Source organism: Neopelma chrysocephalum, unplaced genomic scaffold (genome assembly GCF_003984885.1).
Source record: "Neopelma chrysocephalum unplaced genomic scaffold, ASM398488v2 Primary Assembly neopelma1_96706, whole genome shotgun sequence".
NCBI classification, from domain to species: Eukaryota; Metazoa; Chordata; class Aves; order Passeriformes; family Pipridae; genus Neopelma; species Neopelma chrysocephalum.
The window spans coordinates 293711-318581 of NW_020925350.1; the positions used below are offsets into that span (position 1 = coordinate 293711).

The window sequence follows — 24871 nt, forward strand, 5'->3', positions numbered from 1 at the left end:
GAGAGGAAAGCAGTTTTCTGCCTTTTTTTTTCTCTGGCTCTTGCCGCTTTCGGTGTTATCTCTAGCCGCAGGGGTCCTTCACAGCTTCAGTTCTCTGGAATGCGTCCAGGATGTGGGCTCCGCTGCTCACGCCGGCCCTGCCTCAGGTTGTGCAGAGGCCTCGGTCCCGCTGTACCTCTCAGCGCTCAGAAATAGGGCCAGGGTGGCATGGTGGGTCTCAGTCCGGTCCACTTCAAGACAGCAGGGGTCCAGTCTTCTGGTGACGGGCAGGCAGCTTTCGGTGGCAGGAGAAAAAAGGTGAGGGCGAGGCGGGGGAAAAACTCTCAGCTGCTACAGCCAAGTGTCTTTCCCACTCCTCTTTCCCTGTTTTTCCCAAATTTCTCCTCAGTTTTTATAGTGTTCAGAGGAGGCTCTGCGTGGCCTCGTGGCAGGTAGCCCTGTTCAGATGTTTGAAGAGATAAGGTAACCATAAACAACAACAGGATCTTTGGCAGGAAGACTCCAGTGGGAAATTCTGGTGAGAACTTCTGGTGGAAAACTGACACAGAAGTTTTGGTAGGAAGTTTTTGACAGGCAGAAACAATGGCGAAACATAAGTTTTGGCATTTGTATGTTATCTGTCTGTTGCACGCCACCCCGTGGTTCGACATTGTTTCTCGGTACATCGAGGTAGTTTTCTTCAGTGGTGGTAATACGAATATAGCGAACAGAAGGAGAGAAAGAAACAAGCAAGCGGTTTATCATGCATTTAACTAGGCCAATGCCAATAATTAGGAACAAAATTCCAATGACAATTGCTATTCCAATTTGTGCTATCCATTTTCCCCATCCAGTGAGTCCTAAAGATTCTAGGATGTTGGTAATCCATGTTCCATCTAACACTTCTGGCGGTTGCATTGCCTAAAACAAATTTCTAGTGTGGTTACTTATTTCTCTCATTGTTGTTCGTGCCTCCTCAATGGAGGTTGAAGCATTATAAATTGTTACACAGCATTCGGTTTCTGATAAATTTAACATTCCACAAACACCTTGTTCTTTTAACAGTAACATATCTAATGCTAATCTGTTTTGCAATGTCATTTTAGTAGTTTGCTGGACTTGAGTGTTTAATTCTCCAAATGCGTGTTGTGTCCAATTGCTTAAAACACTTAATTGCCAGGTAATATCTTCTAATACAAATTGGTGTCTTTTTAAGGTGACATAGGGGGTAAAGAAATTCTCAAGGAAAAGGGATGCTTTTTGCCCGGTGGTGTAATAATCTGGAAAATCAACTCCTTTAATTGCCCATTCTGACCTTTGTGTTGCTTTTGAAGAGGGAATAACACTGCGATAATGACTTCTTTAGACCCTTTAGTAAAAGTAAAGACACGTCTGGGGCACAGAGAGGGAATTCCAGGTGCACACCTAAGTCCAGCATGCTGCTCTAATGACAAATGTGAATAAAACTTTCCATCAGAACATCCCCAAGCCATTCCTAGAGGAGCTATATATTTTGCAGTTTTACAGTCAGTATTGTCTGCATGATCAAGGATGGTGATTTTTGGTTTAGTATTTATTGGAGTACCGTGGATTGGGTAGTGGTTGTAGGGAACTCCACAGGAATTAAAAAGATATTTGTAGGTCGAGTTACAGGATTCATCCTGATTTCTCCAGCCTTTAGAAGGGTATCTCCAACAAGTACACATATCTCTTATCAAAGTTCTAATAATAATATTAATAATAATGGCCAGTCTTCCCGAACGAAGATTTTGGGAAAGGTCTTTTACCTTTCCAGCCTGCGCAATGGATTTTTTAGGTGAGACACAGCCTGCGCTGAACTGAGCCCACCCTTTAATCCTAAGGTTCATCTGCCGGGGCCAAGCAAGCTTGGACAATGGCAGTGAGGTCCTCAGGACGTGGGTTTGTTTAGAGTGACCTTCTCATAGATGGATGGCCTCACAGGGCTAACGAGCTCCATCTGCCCGGGGGACTGGGATTCGAACCTGGGTCGCAGCGGTGAGAGTCCTGCATGCTAACCACTAGGCCTATCAAAGTTCTAATTCTGAGTGAAAACCACGTTTCTGGAGGGTCTCCTGGTCCTTCTTTGCATGTTATAACCTTTGAGCAATTGAATAAAGGACTTTCTTCTACCTGAGACACGGTAAATTTGGGTTCTGTAAATTTGGATCCAAAAAATGCTTGTACAGACCATGCCCACATTAAGTTTTTCCGGTTAATTGGAGTTATATTTGTTACATTAGGAAGTTGTACACACCAGGAAGGACTAAAAACTGTGGCATATTTACTTTCGTATACATCTGGTGAGTATAATGGGTCAAAGAGTGGATCCCATGTGTAAATAAGGCAGGGTTGTCTAGCATTATATTCCTCAAAGGTTATCATTCCAGGTTTAAATTCACCTTTACTGGATGCAATAGATGGGTGAGGGGATTCAATTTGAGATAAGATGGTTATATTTACCTTTGGACGTATTGTTTTACAATATTTGGTGCATGACATCCAGTCTTGAGTTATATTAGGAGATGGGGTATAAGTTTGATAAAGGCCATGCACTATAGGGATACCTTTCCAGAGTATTTTTGCTGGTCCACTTTTCAGGTAGGGGTAATGGAGCTGTCACACTAGCCATGTTAAAAACAAAAGATAAATTCAAAGGTGTTATAAAAAATCGCAATCCTTGTTCAGCAGACTCGGGTGAAGTTACACATATACCCTGATCGGTATGATTCCATATTTTTGCAAACCCTTTGACTAGTTCCCAGGCAAGGTTCTTTTGATTTTCATTTTTAACAGTCTGTTCTGCTGAGCACATGTACAAGGTAAATAACCATACAAGCATAACTAACAAATTATAACTACAGTTACCAGTAAACCGAACCATAGTCCAAATCTGAGATTATTCATTCACAGTTCTGAATACTTTTCTCCGTTGTGCAGTTACCTGTAAAAGAAAAGAAAAAAGTCCGTCTGGCCCCTTTTAGGGCCCAATATTAAAATGCAGGAACAATCCACCGAGAGCTTATTTTGTGTTCCTTGCCATAAGCATCTTTTGCTTTCCAGGTGTATATGTTCAAGGGAGTGGTAAGTACCATTGGTACAGCTCCTGCAGAAGGTAGTTCCACTAATACAGGTTGTCCAGGAAGGTGAGAGGGTTTCTGATTATTCTCGGGTTTTGATGTTGCTGGTATCAGAGAGGGAGGCTGTGGATAAAAAGCTGTGAGTCTGGGAGAGCCATTCACTCCCCATCTGTCATTCACCATTTTTACAGTATCCCATAGTCGCTCAGTCCAGTTAGATTTCTGAGGTTTTAGAAATCGTTTAAGCAGTCCATTTGTTCTTTCCACTATGCCATTTGCTTGTGGATAATATGGTGTGTGGAATATCCACTGGATTCCTTCTTCCTTGGCCCACTCCTGGACGATGGCAGCTGTGAAGTGTGACCCGTTATCTGACTGGATAGATACAGGTTTTGGGAAAAAAATGAACCACATTTTAAGAGCTACTAGAGTGTTTGTACTGGTTGCTCGAGGGAAAGCTTCTGCTTGCACTAATCCTGACCTAACTTCCACTCCTACTAACACATACTGTTTCCCCTCAGACTTTCTGAAGGGTCCAATATAGTCTATCTGCCATGTGTCCCACAGCCCTTTTCTGTCTCTGATATGTAAGGGAGGTTGTTCTAAAGGGTGATGCTCGAGTCGGGTTCTGCACTGTTCACATGAGGATATGCAAGTGCGGCACATTAGTTACTGGCCATCCCCTGCTTCCTGCTTCTCTGTATAGGTCTTGTGCCCCTGTGTGCCATCTCTTTAAATGCAACCACTCTAACAATCTGTCCCAGTTCTCTGCGGGAGTTTTAACACTTAGAGGGGCTAATCTGGCCAGTTCATCAACTTTGTTGTTCCAGCGGCTAGCTGGAGTTTCATTTTCTTGATGAGAGGCTACCCATCCGACAAGAAAATTTCCTTTCTTTGCTATAGCAAGAATTTCTTGCCATTTTTCTTTTTGCCAAACAGGGACTCTATTTACTTCCCAGCCATTTTTGTCCCAGAAAGGGAGCCACTCAGTACACCCTTTGAACACAGCAAAAGAATCAGTGTAAACATATACAGAGTCAGAGGTTTCAGTTTCATGATTAAATACACTCCAAACTGCTACTGATTCTCCTACCTGTGCACTGCCTTCTCCTTCAGTTATTATTTTGTCTCCTGTATGTACCTGTAAAGCTACAGCACGATATTTCCAAACTTTACCTTCCCATTTAGCTGAGGCATCAGTAAACCACACATTCTGCAATTGTTCTGAGTACGGGGGTGCTGTTTCAATCACAGAAGGTGGAGAATCAGCTGTGCTATTTAAAGTTACCTCATCTTGTAAGGGAAGATTTTTGTGAGCTCCCTCTGTTACCTGAAAAATGGTGCAATAATGTTCAATTTGAGCATACCATTTCCGAACAGTAGCTCGCTGGGCCACCCCGTCAGGGGTTGGGGTTCCTGTCAAAACAGGCTTGATGACCTTAAGGGTCCCCTTAAAATTAGAGGCTGCTGACGGACAATTTTTTCTGTTTCACGAAAAGCAGTACTCACCACAAATAAGCCTTTTTCCCAGATAGAATATCGTTTTTCAGCATCTTTGAAACTGCGTGAATAAAACCCTATAGGCCTGGTGGGACCATCAGGTCCTTTCTGCCATAAGTGTATGGACAGTCCAGAGCTTGCAAATCCCCACTCAATTTGTACTGGATCAGTAGGGTGTATGGGGCCTAATGAGTGGTATGTGTTAGCCTCAAAAATCAGGAGTTGTAAGGCTTCATCGTGAAGGGGGGTCCAATCCCACCTTGCTTTTTTCCGCAATAAATCATGTAAGGGCCGTGCAATTATTGAAAAATCAGGGATGTGCTTTCTCCAGAAAATCAGCAGGTCTAAAGCATGCTGCAAATCTTTTTTATTCTCTGGTGTTTTAAGTTGGTCTAGGCAGGTAAGTGTGTCTGGGGGAATACAAATCATTCCTCCCTTCCACCAAATTCCCAGGAATTTTACTTCTTGTGAAGGAGGTTGTACCTTTTCAGGAGGGATATGTAAGTCCAGGGACTCAAGATGCCTGATAATGTCTGATTGGGTTGTCTGCACAGGTGCAGTCTCATTTCCTGCTACTAAAATGTCATCAATATATTGGTACACTTTTACTCCTGGTGCAGGAGGAATGAGTGACAGTTCCTGTGCCAGTGCATGATGTGCTAGAGTGGGTGAGTGTTTAAATCCTTGTGGGAGACGGGTAAAAGTGTATTGCTGGCCCTCCTATGTGAAAGCAAAGCGTTCTTGATCCTGTTCCTGCAGGGGAACCATAAAAAACATCTCTTTGATGTCAATAGTGGCCATAATTTGATGGGCTTGTTCTTGGATGGTTGCTATTAACTCAGCTATATTTGGGACTGCTGCAGTAAGGGGTCCCGTATTTGCATTAAGAGGGCGATAGTCTACCGTTAGCCTCCAATTACCATTTGGCTTACGGACAGGCCACATAGGAGAATTGTAAGGAGAATGTGTTGCAATCACTATTCCTTTTTCTTTTAAATCTCCAATAACTGGAGTGATTCCTTCCCTTGCTCCCAAGGGTAAGGGGTAAGGTTTGACATTGGTTACTAGGGAGGGAGGAAGAGCAGGGGCAGGACTTAGTAAACACAGATGTGGGATTTCTTTTCCAAAAGCCCATATGTTTCCTTCCTCATCAGTCCAAGACCTTCCCTTCAGGAGGTCTAGCCCCAGTAAATTGGTAGGAAGTTTACCCAAAATCATTAGGGTTTCAACTGCTTTCTCCTCCCCTGATAACCAGCATCTTACCTTTGCTGTTATCTGGGGTTGTATGTTCCCAAAAGCATCCGCAACAAATATGCCTTTACGTGAGGGAGCGATTCCACATGCAGATGCATCTTCAATTTTCAGGGCAGATACCTGAGCGCCAGTGTCTATTAAAAAAGTTACAGGAGTTCTGCGGGGACCAATAGGAAAGGTTATTAACAAATCTCCTTTGGAAGTTTTGGTAAGCCGTCTAATGTAAAACCAACCTTCCTCCCCCGCCTTACCTACTGAGGACGAAGAGAGGAGTTTCCCCGTCACCTCCCCCTGCTGTGATCCCTCCCCTTTCTGTGACCCCTCCAGGGCAGGGGCTGTAGCAGGGACAGCTTTCAGGGATTCCTCCTTTACTGGCCATTCTTGAATTAATATTTCTAATTTATCTGTGGGTTGGCCATCCATTAGGGATTTTGGGATTCCTTTTTGCAAGCCCAAAATCCACAGGGCATTCCTTTTTTCCCTGTATTCCCCAGTGTTAGTGGGTCCTCCTGGTCCAGAGGAGAATGTTACCTTTTGGAGTCTTGCTGGAGTATTTTTGCATTCTGTGTGCCGAATTGATTTAGTATCAGTAGTAATTGAGGGTACTGGACCATATTTTCTTCCATAATTAATTAATTCCTGTACCACTTCTCCCCAGGTCCAAATCTTATTTTCTCCACGGTAACGACTGGGGATTAAGGCTGCTTCTAAAGCGGCTGCAGTTCTTTCCCCTTTGGTGAGGCTTTCTATTCGGTTTTTTAGCTGAATGCCAATGGGCTTCAAAGCTTCAGGGAGTCCCCTGATAAGGGGAATCATTCTTTCGGGATCTACAGGCAGCATCATAGGGGATTCACGTCTGGGTGTTAATTCCCTATCATACATCATTTGTAAACAAGCAGCCTTTTGAACACTTTCTACAATCTGATTAACATTTCCCACTATAGCCAGAGGGTCTCCCCTTTCCAAGGGGTTGAGTCCTCCAGCCCAGTAAGCTGCTCTTTGAGTAAGAGACCAAGGGGCCCGGTTATCTCCTGTAGTCAGGAAAACTCCAGCTCCCCAAAATCCTTCAGCCTCTTTTTCTGATAACAAAATTTGGTCACCCCCAGTAAGAGAAATTCTCCAAACATACTCCGTCTCAGATTCCTTAGGGGTTCTGCTATATTCCTTTTTTAACTTAGCTAATTCAGTTGCTGTATAAGGGATTTCTTTTGTAGTTATTTCAGGTGTGTCGTCATCCGAGCCCTCATATGTGTATTCGGTTTTAATTAGGGGAGGGAGAGACACCGACAGCTTTTCCACTTGATCACGCAAAGGTTTTAAGTCACAGAGAGGGTATATTTCTTTAGATGACTCCAGCTCTGACTCCCTTTTGCCTTCTTTCATTAGTCTTGCATACAGCTCTTCTCGTAGCACACGGGCTGTAGCCCTTTGATTTCTTATCTCTTCCTGGAGGACAGCGGCAGTAGCCTTTTGTTCCTCCAACTGCATTTGCAAAGACTTAACTGAGTCTTGCAGTGAGTTAACCCTTTCTATGTGAGCTTTTTGCTGCTGTTCTTTGTTGTTAATTGCAGTGATTACAGCTGCACCTAGTATTGAACAAACAAAAGGTTTTCCTTTACCTTTTCTCGCCCCTGCCCGCAGGGTAGAGATTGGGTCAACAATTGCTTGAATATTATACCAATTATCTTGTGCCCATTCCATTCCAGGAGGAGATGGCCTGGCACCAAATTCATCTAACAGATTATTAAGCGCTTGCACATTATGTTCCATGTTACCACAAGTTCGGAGCGATCTTCTCCAGAGAGCCCCTCTTAAAAGTTACAGCAAATTTCCAAATTCTCGCACCTTCCTCTGGAGAGGTGCCTGTTAAAAAGTTACGTTACAACCAAAACCGGGGTGAGCTTATCTGGGGGGCCCCTTGTAAAAGTTACCTTCCAAAATTTCACCCCTTTTCTCCCCAGAAAGCACCAAGTTACAGTGTGCACATTAACTTCAAAACAAAACAAAACAAAAAACCTAAAAAAATAACTTATAAAGTCAAAGTCCTTAAGTCACACAGTCATAAAGTCAAAAAGGAAAGGAAGTGTTATGGCTTGGAGCTGGCCCCCCCTCGAGAAGAGGGGGGGCCAATCTCAAACCATGACAGGAAGGTACCTTATTCCGATTGTTTTATCGCAGAATGATCAATCATAAAAATTAACAATTAACAGGTTTTGGAATGAACAGTTTTGCTTCAAGGATCCGGTCCGTGACGCTAATAAAGAAATGTTACAATCTGCTTAAATATTGCAGAAAGAACTTTTAGATTCGAATATTCCTTTGAGCAAAATTAAAACTCATACAAGTTATCTGTTCATATCAAAACCGTTTTTATTAATTGCTAAGAGATGCAAAGAGAAAGAGGAAAAATAAGAAAAGGTTGGAAAATGCCAGGATCACTTTTAGAAGCAGAGAAAAGATTACCACCAAAAACTACCTTTTCTGTTGAACCGGTCTGGAGGATGGGGGGGGGAGAGGAAAGCAGTTTTCTGCCTTTTTTTTTCTCTGGCTCTTGCCGCTTTCGGTGTTATCTCTAGCCGCAGGGGTCCTTCACAGCTTCAGTTCTCTGGAATGCGTCCAGGATGTGGGCTCCGCTGCTCACGCCGGCCCTGCCTCAGGTTGTGCAGAGGCCTCGGTCCCGCTGTACCTCTCAGCGCTCAGAAATAGGGCCAGGGTGGCATGGTGGGTCTCAGTCCGGTCCACTTCAAGACAGCAGGGGTCCAGTCTTCTGGTGACGGGCAGGCAGCTTTCGGTGGCAGGAGAAAAAAGGTGAGGGCGAGGCGGGGGAAAAACTCTCAGCTGCTACAGCCAAGTGTCTTTCCCACTCCTCTTTCCTTGTTTTTCCCAAATTTCTCCTCAGTTTTTATAGTGTTCAGAGGAGGCTCTGCATGGCCTCCTGGCACGTAGCCCTGTTCAGATGTTTGAAGAGATAAGGTAACCATAAACAACAACAGGATCTTTGGCAGGAAGACTCCAGTGGGAAATTCTGGTGAGAACTTCTGGTGGAAAAGTGACACAGAAGTTTTGGTAGGAAGTTTTTGACAGGCAGAAACAATGGCGAAACATAATTTTTGGCATTTGTATGTTATCTATCTGTTACAGCAATATGCTACCTTTACTGACAGTTCCTGCCGTATTGTAGGGATACATCGAAAATGAAATGCTGCTGTATGGAGTCCTACACGTTGATGCACAGAAGTTATTGAGGGACAAGGTGGATCAAGTCAGGTTGCAGAACTGAAAGCTGTCCAGTTGGCTTTAGATATCGCTGAATGAGAGAAATGGCCAGCACTCTACTTCTACACTGACTTGTGGATGGTGGCAAATGCTCTATGGGGGTGGTTGGACTGATGGAAAAAGACCAATTGGCAGTGCAGAGGGAAACCCATCTGAGCTGCTGAATTGTAGCAAGACATCGCTGCCCAGGTAGAGAAGTCGGCTGTAAAAGTACGTCATGTGGATGCACACATGCCCAAGAATCGAGCTAACGAAGAATATCGCAACAAAAGATAGGTGGATGGAGCTGCCAAGATTAAAGTGTCTCAGGTGGATCTGGACTGGCAACATAAGGGTGAATTATTTCTGGCTTGGTGGGCCCATGATGCCTCAGGTCATCAGGGAAGAGATGCAACATACAGATGGGCTCGTGATCCTGGAGTGGACTTAACCATGGACACTGTCTCCCAGGTTATCCATAACTGTGAAACATGCGCTGCAATCAAGCAGGCCAAGCGGGTAAAGCCCCTGTGGTAGGGGGGGCAGTGGTCAAAATATAAATATGGGGAGGCCTGGCATAATACATCTTTCCAGTCGGATGCTATCACTGGCAACCCTCGAACCTTGACCTGTCACAATTTTCTATTAATAAAGAGTGTTATTCTGCAAACTGTTAGTGTGAGTCCTTCCTGGGTGCTAGCAGCAGCAGGCAGCGGGTATCACACTCGAATAAAGTGGGAAGACCCGCAAAGGGGTCTCCCTTACGTTGTTGGTGTAGTTCCCTGAAAAGGGCAGTCAAATCACCCTCCGATCCAGCAGGACTGTTCAGTTAAGGGTCCCCATAACAGGACACTGACAGACTGGTCGAGCACAAGGGTCTCAGCTTTCATGGGGCACTGACAGACAAATAAAGCACTAAAGGTTGAGGAAATGCCCCCTTTTCATGTGACATTCAGGAATTTCCTGGACTGTGTGTGCCGAGCTGTGTTGTCCCTCCAACAAATATCAGGGTGGTTGAAGTCCCCCAGGAGAACCAGGGCCTGTGATTGAGAGGCTATTTCCAGCTGCCCATAGAAAGTCTCATCAACTTCCTCCTCCTGATCAGGTGGCCTGTAGTAAACACCCACAAGTGTCACTCATATTAGCCTTTCCCTTAATTCTCACCCATAAACTCTCAACTCGTTTGTCTGTCCCTGGGGAGTGCTCAATACATTCCAGTTGCTCTCTCACATAAAGAGCAATTCCACCCCCTTGCCTCGCTGGGCTGTCCTTTACAAAAAGTACATACCCATCCATGACAATATTCCAGTCATGCGAGCTATCCCACCATGTCTCAGTAATTGCAATGAGATCATGGTCCTGTGACCACACAGAGATTTCCAGTTCTTCCTGTATATTCCCCAAGCATCCGTTTGTGTACAGGCACTTCAGAGAGGTAATCAAGCAACCAGGTTCCCTAGAAGGGGTGTAAGAGGATTCACTACAGCCATACACACCCTTGATGTGGTTAGCCCTTTGATCCTCATCTTGAGAGGCAGTCAAGGAACATATGTCACTGTACTGATTGGCATGACCTACTCCCCAGGAGGAAGCTATGGCATGAGCATTGCCACTTTGGACCCAAACCCCTCCCCCCAAGTCCTTCAGATTAAAGCGAATCTCACCAAATTGGCCAGCCTACTGCCAAAGATTCTCTTGCCCTTTTTAGATAGGTGGATCCCATCTCTTCCTAACAGGCTACAATCATTAAAGTACAACTCGTCATAAAAGCCAAAACCTTCTTGACAGCACCAGCCACAAATCTAGATGTTGATCTGCACTATGCATCTGCTTCTGGCTGTCCCCATTTCTCTAACTGGTAGGATAGATGAGAAGGTGACTTGGGCACCAATGTTTTTCACCTGCATCACCAGGTCTTCCTTGATCCTGCCCATTTTTTGGCTTGCAGCATCATTTGTACTCCCATGAAAAAGTAGTAGCAGGTAGTAGTCCATGCTCTTGACAAGTTGGGGTACCCTCTTGGCAACATAACAGATTCTAGCCCCCGGTAGGCAGCATACTTCTTGAGACTCTCTATCAGGCTGGCAGATGGGGGCCTCAGTGCCCCTTAACAGTCGCCCACTAAAATCACTTGATGTTTCTTTATGGTAATCACTGTGTGCTGCTGGTGCAGGTTGTCCTTGTTGGCTTTGCTCATGGATGTCTAAAACATTTAAAGCTTCATATCTGGTTTTGGTCTGGATGTTGGAGGGTAGAGGTGGAATTGGAGCCCTGCTTCTATGGGTCACCAGGGCCCAAGGTGCCTCAGGCTCAGTGGTATCCATTGTAGGTGGATGGTTCCAAAGCCACGTATCTATCTGTTTCAGCCCCTCTAATACTGTGCAGTGCCGCAGTCCGAAAGGGGAGGATGGGGCCGTGGCACAGCACGGGTCCAGGACGCAAAGGTAGGATGCAGGTAGAATCTTTATTCCAGCGCGCACGAGGTTTTTTATCAGCTCCGTAGGGGAAAAGGCAGAGCAGGAGACAGACAGGCGGGGGGACAAACCAGGATAGGGACACGGGCAAAAGGGGAGGAGCGCAGGGGGAACTAGGGAAGGAAAGGGCGAATGGGGGCTGTCTCCTCTCTGCAGCTTCTCCAGCCAATCGGCAGAGAAACAGAGGAGCAGGGAGGTGAACAAGCCGGGACATGCCCGGAAGATACAAATTCTGGGAAAACATACAATGTGTATATACATAATAACTATAAAGTCTGCATCATAAAGTCCGTTCAATCGCTGTACATATTTTTCCATTTCTGGAATTGTTCCCATTCCAATTCTTGGTCCTCAACAGTGCAACCTATGAACTGTCTCATGTAATTCAGCCACTTGACACATCAGGTCATCAACCAGTTACAGCTGGCTCCATAATGGACCCACTGCTGGAAGAAGATGAGTCAATAAGCAAAGCTGGTAGCATCTCTGTGAAAACATATTTAAGAAAGTTTAAAATGCTGCTGAGAGAGAGAGGGGAGAGGAAAAAGTGTAAGTCACCAAAGTCAGTTAAAAAGGAGGGGGAGGAGGTGTTCCAAGACCCGGTGCAGAGGGTCTTGCAGCCTGTGAAGAGGACCATGGTGGAGCAGTTCTTGAAGGACTGTGGCCTGTGGCAAGGTCCCACACTGGAGCAAGGAAAAAATGAGGATGAAGGAGTGGCAGAGAGGAACTGTTATGGACTGACTACATCACTCCATTTCTCATCCTCCTCTGCACTATTGGTGGGAGAAGGAGGTTGAAAAGCAGGAATGAAGGAGTGAAATTTAGCCTGAGAAGAAGATGGAGTGGGGGGAAGGTGTTCTAGGGTTTTTTTTTTGTCTTTGTTTCTCACTATCCAAATATATTTTAACTGGCAATAAAAGGGATATGAAGAGCAACCAGAAAGGATTCTACAAGTAAATAAACAGCAAAAGGAAGACTAAGAAAAATGTGGACGCACTGCTAAATGGGGCAGGAGAAACTGGAATTGCTGACCAGACAACATATGAGGCTTCATCCAATTGTCTGAAGGTCTCATCTACTCCTTTTTCCTGATCAGGTGCTGGGTAGCAGACACTCACCATAGCATCACCTATGTTGGTTTGTCCTCTAATTCTAACCTATAAGGCCTCACCTGGTTTATCATCCATCCAAAGGCAAAACTCCATGAATTACAGTTGCTCTCTTACATAAAGGGCAATTCCCTTCATGTAATTTCCCCTCCTTGCCTTCTCCACTTATCCTTCCTAAAAAGTCTGTATCCATCCATTTTAGCACTCCAGTCCTATGAGCTATCCCACTGCTTCTCTGTGATCCTCTGCAACTACCCACAGACCGCTAATTCCTCCTGTTTGTTCCCCATGTTGCTTGTGCTAGCGCACAGGCACTCTGTATGGGCACCTAGTCATGCTGATTTCTCAGGAAAAGGTTGAAAACTTTCCCTATAATACTGTCCTCTTGACACTTCCTTATTTGTATACATACACTTGAGGTGGGGCCCCTTCTTCCCTGTTTTGTTGTTTTGATCATCACTTGCAAAAGGAAGACTAAGGAAAATGTGGGCCTGATGCTCAATGGGGCAGGGAACCAAATAATAAAGAACATGGGGAAAAAGGCTGAGATACACAATGACTTCTCTGCCTTAGTTTTAACTTGTAAGGCCTCCCAGGTCTCTGAGCCTAGCAGGATTGAATCTGTTGGAGTAAAGCATTGCCCACATGAATTTAAAGAAATCAGCCAAGGAAGGTGAGGAAACAATGAAGAAGGGAGCTGAAGCAGCCAAGCAGGCAATGCTGGGTTGATATATAACCAGGAGTACTGCCTTAAAGAAGTTCATAAGGCAGTCAGTAAGAACTTTGGGGGCTCCAAACACAGACGACCACCAGAGACCCTCGGTGAAGCCCCTCAGACACTTTATAAGGATATGTATTTATGCTAATAAGTGTTGGGAAATGTCATAAATATGTAACAGGAATGAGAGGAATGAAAATGAATAATCATGTAATGCAGTCATATAAGCTGTGACTGAGATGTCACGGCACGCACTTTGGCAAACTGATTCCCAGATGCACAAACGCATGCACATTCACGGATCCCCCAACTAAAGGCATGTCCGTCTGGTACCCTTGCCTGGATCCTAGGTCCTCTTACCTGCTTCACAGGTCCCCTACTCAATGACTAGTCCAGTTTGATGCTCGCTAGCAAACATGTACACACACACTCTTCCCACAGGTACTCCACATTTGCAAGTTCCCCATGGCATACCAGCATGGACTCTCTGCCCACCTGATACCCCAACCTAGACCCGAGGCCCCTCCACTTGCTTGCTAGTCAAACTTGACATTTGCTAGCAAATAGACATGTGCACCCACCCACACACACACCAGGTTTGGGGAAGATACAATCAGTCCCCTCTACAGCAGCCAGCACCAGTCACAAAGGCTGTGACCCTCAGTCCTGCTCCAGCTGCCAGCACTGAACCCCTTACTCTCCTCACTCACACCAGTCCCCCCCAGTAGCTGTTTTTTGGGGCACACATTATTCTTACCCCAGTGACTGGAGGGTAAAGATCCCCACTTGCTCCAGTAGCTGACACCACAGGCCTATACTCCCAGTCTGACTCCAGTAGCTGGCACCAAATTTCACTCACACACACAGGTCTCATCTGACACGTAGTCCTTGCAGCACACATAGACACAGGATAGGGAATGAGATTGTGCAGAGAGATAGTTAAAAGATTTAATAACAAGATAGGACAGACTGCGGTGATCAGACGCAGGGTTCAGTCAGGCTAGCATCCTGACTAGCCCCATTTTACATGTGACCAACCCCGTTTATCCTCTTTTCTGTCTACCTGTGTGCTGGTTTTGGGGTAGAGTTAATTTTCTTCATAGTAGCTAGTATGGGGCTATGTTTTGGATTTGTGCTGGAAAGAGAAGGGAGATTTAATCTGTGAAACAGATAGCAGCAAACAAGCAAGCTCTAAGTGATGTCCATGTGTTAGAAACACAAATTAATTGCCTTATTAAAGTTTAGGGCTTGACATGCTTCAATGATCTCAGACATAGGGGGAGGTTAACAAAGTTTGTGAAAAAGTATGTCCACTGATAGTGGACACAAAGAATGCAGAATTTATGAGTCACAAAGACACCTGGTAGAACTCCCAAGATATGGAAGAAACTAATAAAGTCAACTCAGCAATTGTGCAGAAATCAGCTCCAATTGGGTAAAAGGTAATTCTGGTGGGGGGAGATCTACAACCACTGACTCAGAGACCACTGACCCAAAAGAAGAGAAAGACTGGACATGCTGGCTAATTAGCATGAAAAGCGAGAGAATCGTTAGCCAGTAGAAAACAGAAAACTAATTAATAAGAGAACTATGTAACTTGTAGCCAATGAACACTAATTCCTTTGTTTGCTGAAATGTATAAAGAGTAAAAAGTTTTGATTAGCTGGCATGCTTGATTTGTGGAATTCCACTGAGCACCCAGGCTTCCGCAACTCTGAAATAAATAATCAATCTCTCTCTCAAGTGTGTAATTATTGGCTTGTTGCACACTGGGTAATGAATCTAATTTTTGTGGACAACAATATCATTGAATATCTTTATTAACAATTTGTACAATGTGATCAGCTGTGCACTCAGCAAGTTTACAGACAGTACCAAATCGGAGGTATTGGTATTAACCTTTGCAATGCTAAGTGACTTTCATTTGCATCTCTGTTGTTGCTGTTGAGTTGAGACGGTGTTTAAGTTTTATTTGGTTCCCCGCCAAGTCCCAAGACCCAGCACAAAAAAAACCTCCGGCAAAGAGCAAAAGAAAAAAAACTATGAAAAATCCAGACTAGCCAAACTATATTAAAATAAATGTATATACGTATATTACAGTTATATACAGTTGAAATACTATATACAATTCCAAAAGGGAAAGGGAAGGGGGAAGTGTGCTGGTTTAAAAGTTAACCACCAGGGGAAATGAACTCAACTCAAAAGAGAGATTATAAGTCAGAATAACAATTTATTAAAATAATACAATAGGTACAATTATACAGACAGACAAGTGGTTTTAACCCGCAAAAGCCAAATGTATAACCCAGCACCCTGGGGCATGAACAAAAGTGGTGTTCCTTGGCCCCCCCCGAGTCCAAAGTAAAGGAAGAGGGGAAAAACCTGCTGGTGGGAGAGCTGTTGCAGTCTGGTCAAAAAGTGGTGATTGCAGTCCAGTTGAGGGTGGTGGTCTCAGTCTGGTTGAGAGCAGTGGTTTGCAGTCTTCCTCTGGATCCCACGAGTGGTGCAAAGGTTCCGAAACTCCCAGTTTATATATTCTCCAGTTCAGGCGGGAGTGCTCAGTCCCTCCCTCAGAGCAGGGAATTCCATAAAAGGGCATGAGGATGCTCAGTCCCTCCCTCAGAGAGGGGAGTTCCATAAAAGGGTATCAGAGCGGGGAATTCTATAAAAGGGTATGAGGACAGGAACATCTTCCCACCTCGCAGGCCTCTACTGACAACAGTTTCTGGGAAATGGCATGGAAGGCTATAGAATACACAGTTTTGTGTTACACCCATCCAGTGATGAATTGGTTCCAGCCGTTCTAACCAGGACAGGAAGGAAAAAAAAACAAAAACAAAATAGACATACACGATCAAAAACTCAGGATCTAGCAAACTGAAGAATTAGCAAAAGAATATCTTACTACTTTCCTTGGGACAGCAGAAATCACGCTGGAGGATCGTCAGCACCCTCCGCCTCCCAAGGTCCACAAGGCCTCACCAGGCCTCACTCCCCCACACAGCAGAACCGACAGCAGGGAACTCGCACCTCCAGAGCCACTGGAAGGGAAGAGAGAAAGGGGCTTCTCTCTCTGTCTACTTATATGTTTGGATTACGTAAAGGAATAGGATGGAATACTTCCTTCCTTCCTTCCTGGTGACCAGGAAGGAAGGCCTAATACTTAAAACCATTACATTCTCCACCCCTTATTCCATACTATTTCTTTACGTAACACCTGTATCTTGCGTTCGCCTATATCCCGCGCATATATATACATATATATATATATAGTCCTTGTTTCTCTTTCGGAGCAGTTGTCTTGTCGTTGAAAATCAACACCAACATCAGTTCAGTTCGGATCTTTGGCCTCCTCGGTCACACAGTTCTGGTTTTAGGGCTGGTTCATCATTCTGGGCTGTCTCATCATTGGATGATGCCTCATCTGGGATGTCTCATCATCAGCTTAGTTCAGGTCTTTCTCATCTGGTGACTGGCTTCCTATAAAACACAACTCAAGGCACAGAATTAGTTTTTCCCCAAGGCTAAATTTCCTTGAGGCACACACTGGATCTCTCCATCCTTCCTCATTACCCACCAGGTATATCCTGGCCCTTGAGTGAAGACTCCCACGAATGGGTTTGTCTTGGCTTGAGGCAGGGGCAACCCAAACAGCTTTCCCTAGCATACCTCTCAATTGGATCGCTGGAACTTTGTCTCCATCTGCAATGTGGAGACATTCTGCTTGTGCAGGGCCAGCTCGATTGACAGAACCCCAAGTGTTCACTAACCATGTGGCTTTTGCTAGGTTTTGATCCCAATTCTTGAAAGTTCCCCCACCTAGTGCTTTCAAAGTAGTTTTTAACAGTCCATTACATCTCTCAACCTTCCCAGCAGCTGGTGCATGATATGGAATGTGATATACCCATTCAATACCATGTTCCCTTGCCCAAGTAGCAACTAAATCATTTTTGAAATGAGTCCCATTGTCCGACTCAATGCGTTCTGGAGTCCCATGTTGCCACAGGACTTGCTTTTCAGGACCTAGAATGGTATTCCGGGCTGTTGCATGGGGCACTGAATAAGTCTCTAGCCATGCGGTGGTTGCTTCCACCATGGTAAGCACATAGTGTTTACCTTGGCGGGTCTGTGGCAATGTGATGTAATCAACCTGCCATGCCTCCCCGTATTTATACTTGTCCCAGCGTCCACCATACCACAGGGGCTTCAGTCTTTTCACCTGCTTAATAGCGGCACAGGTTTCACAGTCATGGATAACTTGAGAAATAGTGTCCATGGTTAAATCCACCCCATCTATAGGTGGCATCTCGGCCCTGATGGCCTGAAGCATCATGGGCCCATCAAGCTAGGAACAATTCTCCCTTCTGCTGCCAGTCTAGGTCTACTTGTGACACCTCGACCTGTGCAGCTTGGTCTGCTTGTCTGTTATTATCATGTTCTTCATTAGCTCAACTCTTGGGTACATGGGCATCTACATGGTGGACTCTCACATTCAGTTTCTTCACTCTGGCAGCGATGTCTTGCCACAAGTCAGCAGCCCAGATGGGTTTTCCTCTACGCCTCCAGTTCATCTTCTTCCATCGGTCTAACCATCCCCATAGGGCATTGGCTATCATCCATGAATCAGTGTAGAGGTAGAGCCTTGGCCATCCTTTTTGTTCAGCAATGTCCAGGGCCAACTGGACAGCTTTGAGTTCCTCAAACTGACTCGATTCGCCTTTACCTTCGGCAGCTTCTGCCACTTGTCAGGTGGGACTCCAAATGGCTGCTTTCCACTTCCGGTTCCTCCCTACAATACGGCAAGAACCATCAGTGAAAAGGGCATAACACTTCTCTTCTCCTGGCAGCTGATTATATGGTGGAGCTTCTTCAGTTTGACTCACTGGCTCTTCTTCTTCCTCATCTGCCAGACTTCAGGTCAATTTGTTATAATCTCCAAAATTCCAGGGCGATTCAAGCTTCCCATTTGGACACGCTGCGTAATCAAAGCGTAGAGGGCACCTTCCCTTTGAACATCCAACTAAGGACTGGTAGTTGGGGTGCTAGGAGGAACTGTGTTTCAGTGCCAACCACTTCTGAGGCTGCTTGTATGCCTTCATAGGCTGCCAGAATTTCCTTTTCCACAGGAGTGTGTAGTTGGCTTCAGAAACCAAGTGGTTGCCCTCGTGTCTCACCAGGCACCTTCTGTCAGAGGTTCCAGGAGTGACCTTTATCCCCAGCTGCAGAATAAAGTACGTTCTTCATGTCTGGTCCCATCTGAACTGGTCCAAGAGCCACAACATGTGCAATCTCCTGTTTTATTTGCTTGAAAGCTTGCTGCTGCTCAGGACCCCGTTGAAAATTGTTCTTTTTACGGGTCACAAAGCAAAGAGGGCTCACAAACTGGCTATACTCAGGGATGTGCATTCTCCAAAAGCCTATGGTCCCCAGAAAAGCTTGTGTCTCCTTCTTGTTGGTCAGCAGAGCCATGGCTACAATCTTATTGATGACGTCTGTTGGTATCTGTCGTCATCCATCTTGCCATTTCGCCCCTAGGAACTGGATCTCTCTGGCAGGTCCCTTGACCTTACTCTTCTTGATGGTGAAACCAGCTTTGAGGAGAATCTGGATGATTTTCTCTCCTTTCTTGAAAACTTCTTCTGCTGTGTCTCCCCATACAATGTTGTCATCAATGTACTGGATGTGTTCTGGGGCCTTGCCCTTCTCTAGTGTGACCTGAATCAGTCCATGGCAGATGGTGGTACTGTGCTTCCACCCCTGGGGCAGTCGGTTCCACATGTACTGCATGCCCCTCCACGTGAAAGCAAACTGCAGCCTGCACTCTGTTGCTAAGGGAATGGAGAAAAACGCATTTGCGATGTCAGTAGTGGCGTACCACCTTGCTGCCTTGGACTCCAGCTCATACTGGAGCTCCAACATGTCTGGCACAGCGGCACTCAATGGCAGCGTGACTTCATTCAAGACACGATAGTCCACAGTCAATCTCCATTCGCCATCGGACTTACGGAAGGGCCAGATGGGGCTGTTGAAGGGTGAGTGTGTTCTACTAACCACCCCTTGGCTTTCCAACTTGCGGATCATCTTCTGGATGGGGATCACAGCATCTCAATTCGTCCGGTACTGTTGCCTGTGCACTGTTGTAGTGGCTGTCGGCACTTGCTGGTCTTCGACTCGCAATAATCCTACAACAGAAGGATCTTCTGAGAGGCCAGGCAGGGCAGATAATCGTTTGGATTCCTCTTCAGTCACCACGGCTACACCTAAAGCCCATCGGTACCCCTTCGGGTCCTTGAAGTATCCTCTTCTGAGGTAATCCATGCCGAGAATGCAAGGGGCTTCTGGCCCCGTCACAATGGGATGCTTTTCCCATTGGTCTCCTGTCAAGTTTATTTCGGCCTCTACCACTGACAGCTCTTGAGACCCTTCTGTCACCCCAGAAATGGAAACAGTCTCTGTGCTCACATGTCCTGAGGGCATTAATGTACACTGTGCACCAGTATCTATTAAAGCTTGGTATCTCTGAGGATCCGATGTGCCAGGCCATCGAACCCACACAGTCCAGTAAACTCTGTAATCTTTCTCGTCCCTCTCCTTCTCCTGGCAGAAGGCAGGGCCCCTCTATTGGTTCTGGTTGGAGCATTCACTGTCGGATCTTTGCTTTGGCTTGTCAGAGGCTTTCTTGTCATCCCGGAAACGGACCTCAGTCTTCCTGCGTCTTGAAGATCGCAGTTCTCTTTCTAGGAAATCTGCATCTACCACGTAGATGACTTTCTTATCGTCTTCCTTGCGTCTTAGTTCTCTCACTCTGGCTTCAAGTTTGGAAGTAGATTCACCATCCCACTTCCTCATGTTTTTTCCGTGGGCACGCAGATAAGACCACAGTTCACCACGTGATCTACACTTAGGGCTTTCTCTCTTTCTACGTGTGACGGAAGGAGATCGCGAGCAGGACCGGGACCAAGATCGAGATCGTGGTCAAGCCCATTCTACTGATCTATCTCTGTAGTGTCTGTCTCTGTAGTCTCTGTAGTCATCCTCATATTCAGAGTGCTCATAAGGCTCCTCTCTTGAAGGTGTTCGTTGGTAACTGGAATCAAAATTGTCTCTAGAAAATGCGTTCTTGGATTCTACTGTTTCTTCTATATGTTGTAACATAGTACACAGTGTGCCCACAAGCATTGCTTCCATGTTTGGAAGCATCACTGCTGCCAAGACATGAACATATGATGCAGGAGCACCTTGGATTATCTTTCTCCACATAATAATGGCCCATCTTCGCGAACGAAGATTTGGGGAAAGGTCTTTTACCTTTCCAGCCTGCGCAATGGATTTTTTAGGTGAGACACAGCCTGCGCTGAACTGAGCCCACCCTTTAATCCTAAGGTTCATCTGCCGGGGCCAAGCAAGCTTGGACAATGGCAGTGAGGTCCTCAGGACGTAGGTTTGTTTAGAGTGTCCTTCTCATAGATGGATGGCCACACAGGGCTAACGACCTCCATCAGGCCAGGAGACCGGGATTTGAACCCGTGGTCGCAGCAGTGAAAGTCCTGCACGCTAACCACTAGGCCACCAGGGGTCTCCTTTCTCCACATAGGCATTGTGCAAGTGACACCCTCTGGTTCATCAACAATGCAATTGTATTGAGGGTCATTATACATAAGTTCCAACAATGCCAATTCTCTTAAGTACTGGATGGTTCCTTCTACCTTAGTCCACTTTCTTGGGGGGCATGTTAAATATTCTTTGAATGGATACTTTTCTCTCACACTTGTGACAAGCTGCGCCCAAAGACTGATTTCAGGTTTCCTTTCTGCAAGTAATTGGTCAAGTTCGCTATTTCTGGTGATGGATCCTAGTTGTTGTGCTTCATGACCTATGAACATGTGAGTTCTAGCCCCAGTGTCTTGGCATCGGAGCAGCCACGATAAAATTCGTTCACCAGGTTGACGAGTGTAATCTTTTTGCAAGTCTCGGAGTTCTGCCGGGGTCATTGATCGCAAAACTTCACTTTCCATTCTTGGGGGTTTTGGTAGAGTACTGGCACTGGTATCAATATCGGGCCCCTCTTTGTTATCATCTGACTTGCTTTGATCTTCCATTGGTCGTAGACTTATGCTGTCGGGCTTCGGTATTCATGACTTCCTTGTCACTACAGGGGCAAGAGGTATCTCAGGTGGTGTAGTTTGAGTCCCACTTTCAGTGGATGTAGTAGAGATGGCGCTGGTCTCAGGTGGCATAATTTGAGTTTCTGCCTCAGCCTTAGCCTTCCGGATTAGTCAATGGCAGCTCGATAAGCACTCGCCAGGTCCCATTACAAAGCAAAAAAACTGCATATTTGGATCCTCATAAAAAAAACATCCTTCTGCTAAATGACGTGCCATCTCATCAGGATCGAACACTTGTTCTGGCGTGAAGTCCCAACTAATGGGAGGTGTCACGCGTCCTACCAATTTGCCAAAATTTACCCACATTCCTTGCCATCCAGAAACTGGCTTTTTCAAGGCCCTTCCCAAAGTTCCAGCAAATCCTTTCGAGGTTTGGTCTTTCCTACAACAAGGAAAGCAGTATGACACCACCTTTCCAATGTTAGATAACACTTCCATGGCCTTTATCAATAATAGCACCGTTGCTAAACAATTTAGGTAAGGATTGGGGCCAATTCTAATTCTAGGGACCTCCATTATTAGGCCCTTGACATCGCAATCAAGGAAAGGTAGAAATTGGTAGATACCTTCTGGGTGACTTCTCACAGGGTATCCAGAAACATATATAAAAATGGCTAGGATGACCAAAAAAATGAATAAAAAAGCCATGTTTATATATTCTTTCTCTTTGTTCCCAAACAAAGCTATGTTTATATAAACACAGTCGTTCTTGGCAGCTCTCCCGGTAGTGTTCCCAAACAATGGTCAATGTTTACAAAACAAAATTGCTCTTGGCAGCTTTCCTGGCCAACGCACCAAGATAAAACTGCCTAAGTTTTATTTGGCTCCCTGCCAAGTCCCAAGACCCAGCACAAAAAGAAACCTCTGGCAAAGAGCAAAAGAAAAAAACTATGAAAAATCCAGACTAGCCAAACTATATTAAAATAAATGTATTTATGTATATTACAGTTATATACAGTTGAAATACTATATGCAATTCCAAAAGGGAAAGGGAAAGGGAAGGGGGAAGGAAAAAACAAAAAACCAAAACAGATATACACAATCAAAAACTCAGGATCTTTCATTCATCATTCATGGCTAGGCTTTGCGAACGAAGATTTAGGAAGGTTCTATCCACGTTTGTTACAAGCACGCTGGTGGTTTATGAGGTCAATACGAGATAGACATGTCCGATTGCAAAAGGCTCAGCAGAAAGACTCCTTAGGTGGTATATTCACCAAGACACGATTCTTTTCTCCTCGAGAGTGATCCTGCGTGCATTCTCAAAGGAAACGGCAGCGTTATAGATGGCGTGTCTCCAGGCCTCCCGATTGGAGGCCAGAGTAGACCAGCTATGATGATCAATATGGCCGAGGTTGAGATGTTGTTTCAGGGAGTCCTTGTATCTTTTCTTCGGGGCTCCTCTCTTGCGGCAGCCGGTGGCAAGTTCACCATAAAGCAAGATCTTAGGGAGGCAGTAATCTTTCATCCCTGAGACATGCCCTGGCCATCGCAGCTGTGTTCTCAGCAACATGGCCTCAATGCTTGTGACTGCTGCTTGTTCTAGAACAGATGTATTAGTCACATAATCTGACCAGTGGATGTTTAGGATTGTTCGGAGGCAGCGTTGATGGAAGCGTTCTAGGAGATGCAGGTGGTGGCAGTAGACGACCCATGATTCAGAACCATATAAGAGAGTAGACAACACAGTGGCTCTGTAAACACTGATCTTGGTACTTTTCTTCAAGTGTTTATTACACCATACTATTTTATGGAGTTTTCTGAAAGCACTATATGCCTTTGCTAACCTGTTGTCTATCTCCCCGTCAATTTTACCATCTGAGGAGATGAGGTTGCCTAGGTAATTAAACTGCTGGACTGATTTAAGCTCTGATTGGCCAATGGTGATATGGGGATGATGAAGGACTTCCTGAGGTGCAGGTTGATGGAGAACTTCTGTCTTCTTTTAACTGACTTCCAGCCCAAAGAGCTCAGCAGCATCTGCAAAGCAGGATGTTAAATGCTGCAGAGCTGCTTCTGTGTTGGGCACAAGGGCAGCATCATCAGCATAAAGCAGCTCCCGGACAAGATGGTTTAAGGTCTTGGTGTGGGCCTTCAGTCGCCTTAGGTTGAAAAGGCTTCCATCAGTATGGTATCGAATGTAGATACCGTCCTGATCATCGAGGTCTGCCGTGGCAATCGAACATGGTTCTGATATTCCAACATGCTAGAGTTAATTTAGGTACACCTTTGGAGGCAGGTGTATGCCTTTGTCTTTTGATCTTTGTGCGACCGCATTGGAAGAAGATGCCCGTTGGCCTGCAGTTAACCAACCGGGTGAAGGTGGAGATGAGCTTTGTTTAGGCCAGCTTTTCTAGGCCCCTCTCCGAGTGGAGCAAGCAGTGCTGTCCTTGAAAAGGCTGCTTGGTCGTTCAGGGTGCTGCCCCAAGAGACTGTCATCTCCGGTCAGTCTCAAATGACCAATATCCTGAACTGCCTGCATGCAGGGTTGGGTCTGCGGCTTCCAGTGCACCTTTCACCTGCTGTTTCGACCCTCGCCTGTTGCTGCAGGACTTTTTGCATGTGGGTAAAGCCTTCAAGCCTGCGCAATGGATTTTTTAGGTGAGATGCAGTATGCGCAGAACTGAACCCACCCTTTAATCCTAAGGTTCATCTGCCAGGGCCGAGCAAGCTTGAACGGTGGCAGTGAGGTCCTCAGGACGTAGGTTTGATTAGAGTGACCTTCTCTTAGATGGATGGCCTTACAGGGCTAAACAAGCTCCATCTGCCCGGGTTTAGGATTAGAGTTGTCGTTCTCCTAGGATGACTGCCAGAAGGCTAACGAGCTCATCCTGCCCAAGGATGTATTGTATCTGACCCTGCAGTTTTGACCTGTCTGGCATGGGCGACCCTACCAAAGGCATGTACCATTGCCAGCAGAGGTCGCAAGCACATAGAGGTACACAGGCTACAATACTCAGGATCTAGCAAACTGAAGAATTAGCAAAAGAATATCTTACTACTTTCCTTGGGACAGCAGAAATCGCGCTGAAGGATCGCCAGCACCCTCCGCCTCCCAAGGTCCACAAGGCCTCACCAGGCCTCACTCCCCCACACAGCAGAACCGACAGCAGGGAACTCGCACCTCCAGAGCCACTGGAAGGGAAGAGAGAAAGGGGCTTCTCTCTCTGTCTACTTATATGTTTGGATTACGTAAAGGAATAGGATGGAATACTTCCTTCCTTCCTTCCTGGTGACCAGAAAGGAAGGCCTAATACTTAAAACCATTACAGACGGCCAAAGCAACACAGACAACAGTCATGGTCAAGGCGTAACGTAA

General features: G+C 45.6%; 1 long non-coding RNA gene across 1 annotated transcript in view; it reads right to left on the reverse strand.

Moving 5' to 3' along the window:
• Positions 1-13399, reverse strand: part of LOC113981673 — a 290933-nt gene extending 277534 nt beyond the window's left edge. Inside the window, exon 1 of the long non-coding RNA XR_003538487.1 lies at positions 13315-13399. This is a non-coding gene — a long non-coding RNA (uncharacterized LOC113981673). The remainder of the gene's footprint in view (positions 1-13314) is intronic.
• Between the last annotated feature and the right edge of the window lie 11472 nt (positions 13400-24871).